The sequence below is a fragment of the Tamandua tetradactyla genome, chromosome X (genome assembly GCF_023851605.1).
Source record: "Tamandua tetradactyla isolate mTamTet1 chromosome X, mTamTet1.pri, whole genome shotgun sequence".
In the NCBI taxonomy this organism is placed as follows: Eukaryota; Metazoa; Chordata; class Mammalia; order Pilosa; family Myrmecophagidae; genus Tamandua; species Tamandua tetradactyla.
In genome coordinates this window covers 164980466-164992512 of record NC_135353.1, presented here as the reverse complement: position 1 = coordinate 164992512, position 12047 = coordinate 164980466, and the positions used below count along the sequence as shown (strand labels likewise).

Sequence of the window (12047 nt, the reverse complement as noted above, 5' to 3'; positions counted from 1 at the left end):
ACTAGCCAATGTGCCTACACCTCCTATTCCCTTCTCTTCATGTGGGTAATTTAGATTTCATTTACTTGCTGCTGTTTGGATTTTTGCTATGAGATCCCTCCTACTCTGGAACCATAGATAGAATATTTCGGTAGGACATTGGAATGACATGTCTATCTTGGATCAACAGAAATACAGATTTTCTGAGAACTCAACTACTGAACGTTGGAAATCAACTTAGATGGTGAGGCAGACATCGCAGCAGGGACTGAACTCAGAAGGGACCCGCTCTCACCTCAGACAAACATCTGTGCCTCTCAACTCAGAAGATTCCCTAACAGAAACTCAATCAAAACTGGGTGTTATATCCAGAAGAATTCACTGCAGATATTTTAAGTAACAGAATATAGGCACTGAGCATCTGCATATTTAACCGGCTTACTCTTTAACTCCGAGTTATAAAAACCACAGAATAAACACAAGCCCCAAATGCTACTTTACTGATTAGTGCCCCTGACCGAGTTGAGAAGCAGGTAAGTGTGTAAGTGTACAATAAAACAGGGCTGCAAGGTGATGGAAATCCAGCTGCATTTACAGGCATTCTGAAATGACTGGAATGGATATGACAATATAAGCTGTTTCTCACTCCAAATTATGGCAGAGTGGTAAAAACGCAAAGTAGCTCTTAAAGCAGCAGTATAGATAATACACTGAGTAAGAACAGAGGGAAAAAAAGTAACCTGGTAACATTCTATAGGCAATGCCTCAGAAATGTCGTTAAATGACGGTTAACTTTAGACAGTCAGTGCGCTCAAATTTATTTGCTTAATGGTAACAGAAAGCTAAGATTTTGTGCCAATCAAATTTTAGGGGACCAAAAAGGGAATGGTTGAAAAACAGGTGACAAGCTGATAAACACTGAGCCACTAGCCTCAAATTTTAAAATAATTTGTACAAGAAGAATTTTTAAATACTCAAAATTTCCTCTTTATTCCAAGGAGTGCTGAAGTTACAATTTTTGACCTGATGCCCAAAGCAAGGACCAGGGAAGACTTCTGATTTCGCAAAATGCCCATGTGATGGAATTCATAACATTAGGAAACCTCGCGTCTGTTCTACCTCTGTATAGAACATGCTCACTTTTAGGTATCGGATCTCTAGGACATTCTTTAAAATAATCACACACTCGCCTAAGCATACATCCTGACTCACAATGAATGAACATTCACGAAAAAAAAGAATTACTTGGAAGCCTGGTGGATGTCTTCAGGGAACACCAGCACTTTCATGATAAAAAATTAAGGGAAAATGTGAGCCAGGTGACTTGGGCTGGTAATTTTAATCAAAAGCTAGTCTTCCAAATTTAGTTAACAAATGCTTACACACACCTACTTGTGGTTCATTTATATAAACTGACAAGCAAAAAGACACAACTGATCACACAAACGAGCAATTCTGATCTCTGGAGGATCGACTGGGCTCTCCTGGCCTGAGCACTAAGCGAAGCCGCTCCACTAGCCTCCGAAATGCCATCTGTCCTGTTGAGAAACTGACGCGCATGCTACAAACAGGAAACAGCCAGTACCTCTGTCCTTACTAGTTCTTTTAGCATCTGCACACAGTCTTAGAGATACAGCGACTAGAATACCCACCAATGGACTGCACCCTAGTTCTTTCTGAAGAAACATCGCCGGAGTCAGATGGTAAGGACCCACGCAAGCACAGAGAGGCCACCGGGACCAGATGGCGGGTGGCAGGCAGCGAGGGAGCAGTCCTGTTCGCCTGTGAGAGCGTCAACAGTGAAACACAACAGGAAAGTCGACCCGACAATTCCAGGAAGGCCAGCTCCACCTCATCCACTCCGCCAGGCCTGCTGAGCCGAGGAATCAAAACTCCCTCTGCTTTCCAACAGCCTTTTCCAAGGACCCCACAGGGGCCGCCCTATCCCCGCACCCACTCGAGGTGCAGCTGAAACAAAATGAGAAGCAGCTCAGGTCAGGCCAACGCCCATTGCCTGGTCCAATAAAAACCACGACTTGGCACCAGACTCCGCGCTCGTTGCTGACGGGGACCAGCGGGGGCGCGGCCGGCTGGGTCGGGAGCCCGAGCCCCAGCCCCGATGCCAGCTTTCCCTGCTGCCGGCAACAGGGGCCTGCCCGCCTCCCGGGGTCCGCAAACGGACCTCAGCTTGGTCCTTTCAGAGTCCCACTGAGCACGTTAGCACATTAGGACGCGGATGCAGTTGGGTGGTGGCTGTTTTGCTTAATAATATTCTTATGCTGTGTCGCTGTCTTCTGCATTAAAGGGTGTTGTCTGGAAGTTTCTTTGAAAAGTTACATCAGGAGGAATAATCTCCTGTACAGACACAGTTAGAGAGTCCTTTTTTTCTTTCACAAATAGGGCTCCCCGTTGCAGCCTGTCATTCTGATAAACGACTGAAAATATACGTGTGTGTAGGAAAGCTGTATCTGGGATCGGTGTCTTGGATTTCACTCTCCGCAACGGCAAAGAAAGGGTGAATTGAGAATGGAAAGTAATCTTTTAAAGGGGAAGTAGGTTTCTCCAAAGCAAAAAATGCATCCTGCACTGCAGTTCTTTCAAGGATGTTGCTTATCAGTATGCAAGACAAGAACTTGCAACTCAAGTTAAATCATCAGGAAAGCGTAAAAAACTTTTTTGACTGTCAATCTTTACAATTCCACTTGTACACCCGACATTTGGACTCCGCCAAAGGTGTTAAAATTAGGCAGAGCCTCAGACAGATCAATAGATAGAATGGAAGTAGGAGGCAAGAATTGTTTCCCTGTGTTGCCCGGTTTTCACACCGCGACGCCCACTGTTATGCCATTGCAACACCTCGCTATAAACCAAAGCATACTTCAGGTATCTGGATATAAAAATGCAGACATAAACTTTCTTGGCTTGTGCCTCTACAATTCATCATTTCATCTGTCTTTAAGCAATAAATAGAGGGATTACTCAAAGTTTCACATACGGATGACTTTCTCATTGCCCACGTAAGAGGCACGCAAATGTCATCACAAAGAATTTTAGAGACCCTTTCATCGAGAGATTCTCAAGTCCTGCTTTTGTTAAAGTGACATTAAAATTGTCAAAATTCTACTAGACATGCCCACCTTGTCTGTAGTTTGGCACTGCAATGAAAAGTCATAGCCCGAACATCTCAAACAGGAACATCCAGAAACATTTTCTCCACCCCTCAAAAACAACAGAAAATGAAAACACACACACATAAAATATATACCTTTTAAAAATAATCTTCCAAGGACCATAATCTGATGACCTCAGTCTGAAATTTCCCACCCTCAGAGGGTCTCAGACATTTCATGTCTTTCACATTTTACGTAAAAAATGAAGCGGCCGATTTCAAAGGCAACGACTAGGGAAACCATCTCATGGATTGCAAATTACTGACATTTTCAAGGCCTGTGCTGCAAGAATTTGGTCCTAAAGGTGGTAGTGGCGGATGTGAAGGGGAAAGCAGAGAGGGGGAGCGTCACATGCCCTCCTGGCAGAGGCCCAAATGCACCTCCTAACCAGGGGACCAAAGGTGGGTGTGGGGGGAGCTGAAGTGGAAGCAGGTGAGTTCCTGCAAAGGCACACACACACGTGCAAAGCTCTTAAACCCCGCCTTCCCTGCATACTCCTCCGTTTTTACAGCTCTATAGACATTGCTCTATGCATTCATAGGACTATTTCTATGTCTATATAAAATCCTGTATACGTCTATAGTGGAATTAGTTTCGGCAGCCATATATAAGTCTGCACGCATATATACATATATGTGCACATACATATGTATACAAAAGCACTTTTGAAAATGACTGGGGGCTTGACATCACAAGATAGAATTCACTCTTCAGAAACTCCTCAGTTTCTCTAATGCATCCCTCTTGCCTTAGAGGAACATCCCTTCCTCTGTGATAAACAGAAACCTGCAGATGATGTATGTTGCAAAACAAAAAGCTGTCCACTAATATCTGAAAGGGAAATTAGCATTCTATTCCCTGAAGGACAGACGAATTGAGCTGGATTTTTGCAGCAAGTAGATTCCATCCTGCAAAGCCACTTGCCACTTTGGAAATGCTTTTCTTTCTTAATGTGTACACTCCTACTCTAGAATGCAGAGAAAGGGCACTCTCTCCCTTTACACTTCAGGAGAAAAAAAGCATCAACAAATAATTGCTGAGAATGGCCAGTGAGACATTTCACAATTGTTCTCTGAACACTGGAAGGCTTCACATTCAAGAGCATGAACAGATATTCCAGCCTTGTGACTCACTGAGGTAACGATGATGTTCCATTGTAACCGATTCCTATCATAGGAACAAATTAGGCAACTCTCTGAAATGTGACCACTCCGTCTCTCAAAGGAGATCGCTTTTTCTCTCAGCTTCAAAGTTAGCCAAACACAGAATCCGCCTGCTCACAATACCTTGGGGCAACTTCTGTTCCGAAAGAAAGGGAAAGAGAGAGAAAGAGAAGAAAAAAGGAAGAAGGAAGGAAGGAGGAAGGAAGAAAACTGACCCTTTTCCACACTCGTGGCTAACACTTGTGAAGAACGGGCTTTAAACATTTATCACGCTCACTGAAGCTCTACAGTAAGGAATGAAGTCCTTTTTCTTTTAAGGCACCAGAAGAAGTGATTCTTTTGTTCTGCGTGGTTGTTGTAAAGCACCACAGGAACGAAGGGGGACAATGGGAACATGGCAAGGGAAAGGGTGACAGCGCTGACACACACAAACAGGATATTCACAACAGCTTTGGGGCTCTGCGTCTCTGCAGAACAAAGACGGGACACTTCGTGGGAGAAATGTGAGCAGAAATACTTCCAGGAGACACGTTTAAGCGCTAATGGAGGAACCGGAGTTTGCAGGGCAGTAACTGATCCTTGATCAGGTTTGGGACAGTAAAATTAGGTTATTGTTAACACACACACATACAATTTAACTTAAGTGCCTAAAATTAAACTGTTTTCAGTTATGTTTAATCGTCCCACTTTTCAACCCATGATCCATTTCTTAAAATTTCTGGATCTATGTTTTGCCTCGGCTAAGGGCAACCGAGATACTGCTGTGTATTAAATAACACAGCTAAATTCTCATGGAAATTGAATTTTTTAAAGAAAAATAAAACTCTCTCTCCATTCCCAGGATACTCTAACTTACACTTTAAATATAACCTTTAACCAGAACTTGCCAGAACTCCCAGGGAAGCCACGCAACGTGCTCAGTGTTGAGAAACAATTAATCACAGCAACTGACTAGCCAACATTAATGGACTGTGGTTTTGTCGAGTCAGGCTTGTATTAACCCAGAACGTTTCTGCTGATGCAAATTCTGTTGAGATTCTTTAGTGTGATGATGCTTTTTATAAGATGCCGTCTGAGTTCGTATAAAGTTTATTGGGCTTATCGATCATTATTATCACAGACTCTTACTAAAGGAATCCAGAAAAAGGGACTCCTAGTTGCTAAGTGACACAGCTTCTGAACTCTCCCGGGGATTTGGCCTATCAGATCACCACTGGGCTGACTAGTGGTTCCCGAGGAGGCAAAGTGTAACGTGCTATGTGGAAGCTCCCCCTGAGCTGTGCAAGAGGGAGGGCGAAGGAACCTGCAAGAACTGATGAGGTACCCATTAGCTATAACACCCAGTGTCCCTCAGCCTCACACCCCCTGCCATCAGTTCCCTCAGGTACCAGGAACACTGCCAGAGGGCAGGCAGCCCCTGCCCAGAGATTCTGCCCAGATAAACAGAAGCCCTTGATAATCTCCACATCATCAGTCTCAGATCAGCCTGCGACACTCGGCAACCTTAGTGCTTCACTCTGAAGCTTAACTAATTTTACGGGTTTGGAAAAGTAAAGCCAGGTTGTGGTTTGCTTTGTTTTCCTTTACTTTTATGACATTAGCAATCCTCTGTGGACATCAATTCGACTTTCTTTAAGCATTTTTTTTTAATTTTGGAGCTACATTTTTGGGAGTAAAAGCAGAGGAAAATGCATTCCTTTCAATATTCTTTTCCTCAATGAGTATATGCTGAGGCCTCGCTGCCTGGCAAGCGCTGGGCTGGGTACCAGGACTGCAAGGGGGAACAGGAAGCAAAGGCCTGCCTGCAGGCAGTTTACATTTTAACAAGGGAAACACAAAATAAACCAGGAAACAGGTGAGAAAGTGCGGTAATTTTAAAGAACCATATATAAAATGAAAGAAGTTTAAAAGGGTGACATAAGAGAAGGTGGGGGGTGGATCTCTTTTAGCTAGGGCGATATTTCTACTCATGGCTGCGAGAGCTTTCTTGATCACTTGGGTTTTTTCTCTTCCAATACACAAGCAAACAACATCTTACTTGCAGGAGAACAGTTTCCAGCATCTGGGCAGAGAGTTGTGGTTTAACACATCAAGTTAGCTTCAGATGTCCTTGAGGACAGATTTCTCCTTCAAGAGCATTAAAATCCAACTTTTACCAGTTCTTACATGAAAAGGCAATGTGGACTTCCGGAGAAGATGGCGGCTTAGTAAGACGCGCGGGTCTTAGTTCCTCCTCCAGAAAAGCAACTAAAGAAACAGAAACAATACAAAACAGCTCCGGGAGTCACGACAGAGACCAAAAAAGACAGCGTACCCCATTCTGGAACGGCTGATCGGGTAGGGAGAATCCACTGCTGTGAGATACCCGAGGGGTGCACGTTTTCCCGGCTGGGGTGGCTGGCGTCTGGGGACCCCTCCACGCACGTGGCTCCCCGGTCTGACTGGGAACATTGGATAGCGGGGCCCTCCCGTCACGCTTGGCGTCTCGGGCCAGCTGGGCAATTTGGACCGGCACTCCCCCAAGCCACGGCCAGCGACCCCCGCCTCCACGCGCGGTTTCCCGGGCCGACTGCCCCGCAGACAAACGACCGCCACGAGCGCCACCTACTGGGCAGGAAAAGAAAAACAGAGCCCAGAGATTCCACAGAAAAACCTTTCAACCAGCTGGGTCCCACACCCAGGGAGATCTGATCAAATGCCCAGACACCAGCAGAAAATAATGGATGACGCTCGGAAAATTGAAGATATGGCCCAATCAAAGGAACAAACCAATAGTTCAAATGAGATACAGGAGCTGAGACAACTAATGCTTAATATACGAACAGAAATGGAAAAACTCTTCAAAAACCAAATCAATAAATTGAGGGAGGACATGAAGAAGATATGGGCTGAACAAAAAGAAGAAATAGAAAATCTGAAAAAACAAATCACAGAACTTGTGGGAGTGAAGGACAAAGAAGAAAAAATGGAAAAAACAATGGATACCTACAATGGTAGATCTAAAGAGACAGAAGCTACAATTAGTGAAATGGGGGTTGGAACAACTGAATTCCAAAAAGAAACAGAAACTATAGGGAAAAGAATGGAAAAACTTGAGCAGGGAATCAGGGAACTGAATGACAATATGAAGCGCACAAATATACGTGTTGTGGGTGTCCCAGAAGGAGAAGAGAAGGGAAAAGGAGGAGAAAAACTAATGGAAGAAATTATCACTGAAAATTTCCCAACTCTTATGAAAGACCTAAATATACAGATCCAAGAAGTGCAGCGCACCCCAAAGAGAATAGACCCAAATAGGCGTTCTCCAAGACATTTACTAGTTAGAATGTCAGAGGTCAAAGAGAAAGAGAGGATCTTGAAAGCAGCAAGAGAAAAACAATCTGTCACATACAAGGGAAACCCAATAAGACTATGTGTAGATTTCTCAGCAGAAACCATGGAAGCTAGAAGACAGTGGGATGATATATTTAAATCACTAAAAGAGAAAAACTGCCAACCAAGACTCCTATATCCAGCAAAATTGTCCTTCAAAAATGAAGGAGAAATTAAAACATTTATAGACAAAAAGTCACTGAGAGAATTTGTGACCAAGAGACCAGCTCTGCAAGAAATACTAAAGGGAGCACTAGAGTCAGATACGAAAAGACAGAAGAGAGAGGTATGGAGTAAAGTGTAGAAAGAAGGAAAATCAGATATGATATATATAATACAAAAGCCAAAATGGTAGAGGAAAATATTATCCAAACAGTAATAACACTAAAAGTTAATGGACTGAATTTCCCAATCAAAAGACATAGAATGGCAGAATGGATTCAGCTTTAAGACAAGATAAACTTATGAACCATGTAATAACATGGATGGACCTAGAGAATATTATGCTGAGTGAATCCAGCCAAAAACTAAAGGACAAATACTGTATGGTCCCACTGATGTGAACGGACATTCGAGAATAAACTTGAAATATGTCATTGGTAACAGAGTTCAGCAGGAGTTAGAAACAGGGTAAGACAATGGGTAATTGAAGCTGAAGGGATACAGACTGTGCAACAGGACTAGATACAAAAACTCAAAAATGGACAGCACAATAATACCTAATTGTAAAGTAATCATGTTAAAACACTGAATGAAGCTGCATCTGAGCTATAGGTTTTTGTTTTGTTTTGTTTTGTTTTGTTTTGATTTTACTATTATTACTTTTATTTTTTTCTCTATATTAACATTCTATATCTTTTTCGGTTATGTTGCTAGTTCTTCTAAACCAATGCAAATGTACTAAGAAATGATGATCATGCATCTATGTGATGATGTTAAGAATTAATGATGTAGAATGGTATGATCTCTAAATGTTGGGTTAATTTCTTTTTTTCCGTTAATTAAAAAAAAAAAAAAAAAGAGAAGGGATAATTGGAGATGAAGGGATACAGACTGTACAACGGGACTGGATATAAAAACTCAGAAATGGACAGCACAATACTACCCAATTGTAATGCAATTATATTAAAACACTGAATGAAGTTGCATGTGAGGTATAGGTTTTTTGTTTTTGTTTTTTTTGTTTTTTTTCTTTCTGTTATTGTTTTAATTCTTATTCTGTTGTCTTTTTATTTCTTTTTCTAAATTGATGCAAATGTACTAAGAAATGATGAATATGCAACTATGTGATGTTATTAAGAATTACTGATTGTACATGTAGATTGGAATGATTTCTAATTGTTTTGTTAATTCTTTTTTTAATTAATAAAAAAAAAATAAAATAAAAAAAATAAATAAAAAAAAAAAAAAAAAAAGGCAATGTGATGACTTGTTGGAGAGCAGTGACTTCTTTATTTTAGCAATGAAATTTGAGAAAGAAAAGCCAAGGAACCCACAGTGGGCCAATGAAGCAAGAACCATGGTACTCTGAATTACCTGAGTGTGCATGTTTGTGACTGTAGGATATTAAGCCAAAGTATAAAATAAATGTGGACATGTAGTTAAGGTTACAGAGAAGGGGACAAAAGAAATCAATAGAGAGATGCGATGAGGTAAGTGAATGTTTTGCCAAATTCAGACCCACCTGCTGGTTTTGTCTGGACTGCCTCACCTGCTTCCGCCTCTCTAGGGAGCACATTTCAGAAGGGAAAAGTAGGGGATGTGGGGACAGTGGGGGGGGGGGGGCGGCGCAGGTCTTCATGACTGATTTGGACCAAAGCGGAGTTAAGACCGGAAGGCCCAGGTGCCTGGCGGATCCTGTTGGAGTCTTACTGACCACAAGTGTCTCCACGTAAATGAACCCACTGGTTGCATCAAATCGCAGGAGGAGCTGCATCATGGTTTATAGAGTCCGTCTCCTTAAGGAGCTAGAAGGAAGAGGACAACAGGCAGAGGTCATTCTTGTGGGAGAAGAAAGAGCTGCTACTGCAGTGCCAGCAGGGGCTGAGTAAAAGGGCTCCAGAACCCTGGGGAGTAGGTGCCAGGTGCTCCACAGTGGGGCACAGCTGGGTTATGGGAGGATGGAGGGGCGGGGCTGGGGAGGGGTTACAAAGCAAGTCATTTTCTGAGGACAGGTTATCCCCAACCCAAAGAATTTAGAGCTTTAAAAACAAGGTTTAAATTGTTTCTTGTGGTGAGGGTACCTCCGAATCCATAAACTATGCCTATAAAAGAAAATGTTTATAATCCACAGGAGAAAAATCCTATAAATGGTATGAGGATTTACTGGTTTCTAATGACTAAGAATTCTGAGCGATTCTTCTTACATTATCAAAATATGGTTGCTTGTTATATTTTTAAGGGAAATTATTGGTGTAAAACGTGAATATAAAATATTAACTTGGAATTAATCTTCAAACTTGGCCATAAGATTTTGTTTTGTGCTTTGTTTTCTTTCAGATTATAAAAGTTACGTTCATAGATATAGACAAAATATATCCCGAGCTGGACATGGTATCTTAGATCCTCTCTAGGGTTTAAAAACTCTCTTATGAATAAATATCTTGCTTTAAGAATAGTGAGATTTTAAGATTGCTAAGCTCTCTTCAAGTAGAGATATATTTATTTTTATACTAAACATGAATGATAGCTGGGGAAAACATCACCTAACCATAAGAAAGAGAAAACCACATCTTTGGGGAAACAATGGTTCAATGCCTGATTGATCAGCTTTAGGGTGACAAATGGTCGGTTGACACTTGTTCCAAAGCTCCTTTGCTTTGTCCTCATTTAAGTCAACAGACACTGGATTCAGGCTCCAAGCCATTGTCAGCAGTCTCAATCCACTCTTTCTGGCAGGACTTCTTTCAAGAGTCTCTATTAGCAATGAATGCAAATATTCAGTTTCACAACTTTAGGCGTCTTCTTCCTTAGAATACAGATAGCAACATCCCTCACTGGGGTACTGGGTCCAGGGTACCAAGCAATGGCAGGGCTGCTGGTGACTACCCTGAAGGGAGCTCTGGCATGCCGGAGCCAGCATCCCCCTGAATAGCAACTGCCAACACACCACCCGTCCAAACAGCAGCCCTCCACACGCCCCTCCCCGGCCTCATCCGCATCCAGAAGCAATTCTTTGGCTGGGTGGACTCTTCATCGTGACCCTGACTGGCAGGCGCGAGGATTAAATTGGAGGGCCTTTGGAGCAGTCGCTTTATGCACATTAGCCCCCTGGGTGGTTGAACTCTAAAACCTCTATTTTCTCCCCCTGGGTCTACCCTGTATCTCACAAAACCCTAGTTAGTCGCTGTGGTACACAGCTTTGCTGCCATTCTGGGTTCTCAAAAGAAAACAAAACAAAACACCAGCCCCGACAACAATATCATGGAGATGGCAATGCTTGGGGTTCTTTAGGTAGTGGGCAAACTCCGAGGGCTTTCATAGCTGCAACTTGGGAACTCATTTTCTTCTGTACGGTCAGGAAAACCTTACGATAGCACGAACGAGCATTCGGATGAATGAAAACAGCTGGTGTGTTGTGCGTGTGTGTATATATAGATAGGTGGATAGAGCCATTCAAAAAGAAAACAAAACTGCGGAATGAAAATCGAGACCAGTGTCGTCTTCATCAAGCAAAATTTCCGGCTTTAACCACTGTATTTTAAAAACACACCAGCTGGTCCCTCTGCTACTTTAGGATTATTTTCTCTTTACTTCCTGGTTATCTTTACCAAAGCATTAAAATTGACTTTTAAATTATTTTTGTCACAGAACATTTCCTTCTGTACACTACTTTAAGGAATAGGGTCGAAAGCATTGTTCAGTTTCTAGCAGAGTACTTCTCAGTTCTACGTTAGGTTTGAAAGGGGACAAAAGTACTTGAAAGAAGGCAAAGAAGTCACATCACAGTGACCGCTCTCCGTTTCTCTCTCTCTCTATCTATCTATATATTCAACCAATTAAAATCCAGAAGTAAAAACAAAAAAGACCCCCTCGCTGCTCGTTTAAGGTAGTGGGTGTGTTAAGTACTCTCCAAGAAATAAGTCAGATAGTGGAATTAATTTTCAGTGGGAACTAAGGCTACAATAAAAGTACAATTAAATTTTGATTAATTCAGAGTCTCTGGCTGGGAGCGGGCGGGGGTGGTTTCTGGTTAATTTTCTGGTTAACTGAACCCTAACTAGAAAACTCTTTTTTGCTGTTGCAAATGTTTCTAAAATGCTTGCGTCTGCTTTATATGGATAATTGCAAGCCACAGGCTGGATCTTATTTAAAGGTTCTTAGATAATGTCAAATCTCATTCTTCCTAGAGACTGAGATGATT

General features: G+C 42.2%; 1 protein-coding gene across 3 annotated transcripts in view; it reads right to left on the bottom strand.

Annotated features, from left to right (window-relative positions):
* MID1 (midline 1) overlaps positions 1-12047 on the bottom strand; it is a 349759-nt gene that overhangs the window by 127215 nt on the left and 210497 nt on the right. The window contains exon 1 of one of the 3 annotated variants that reach the window (XM_077146133.1): positions 1632-1817. The exons of the other annotated variants lie outside the window; for them this stretch is intronic. The gene's annotated coding sequence lies outside the window, so the exon portion shown is untranslated. Of the gene's footprint in view, positions 1-1631; positions 1818-12047 lie in introns of those variants that run through there. 3 annotated transcript variants of the gene reach the window in all.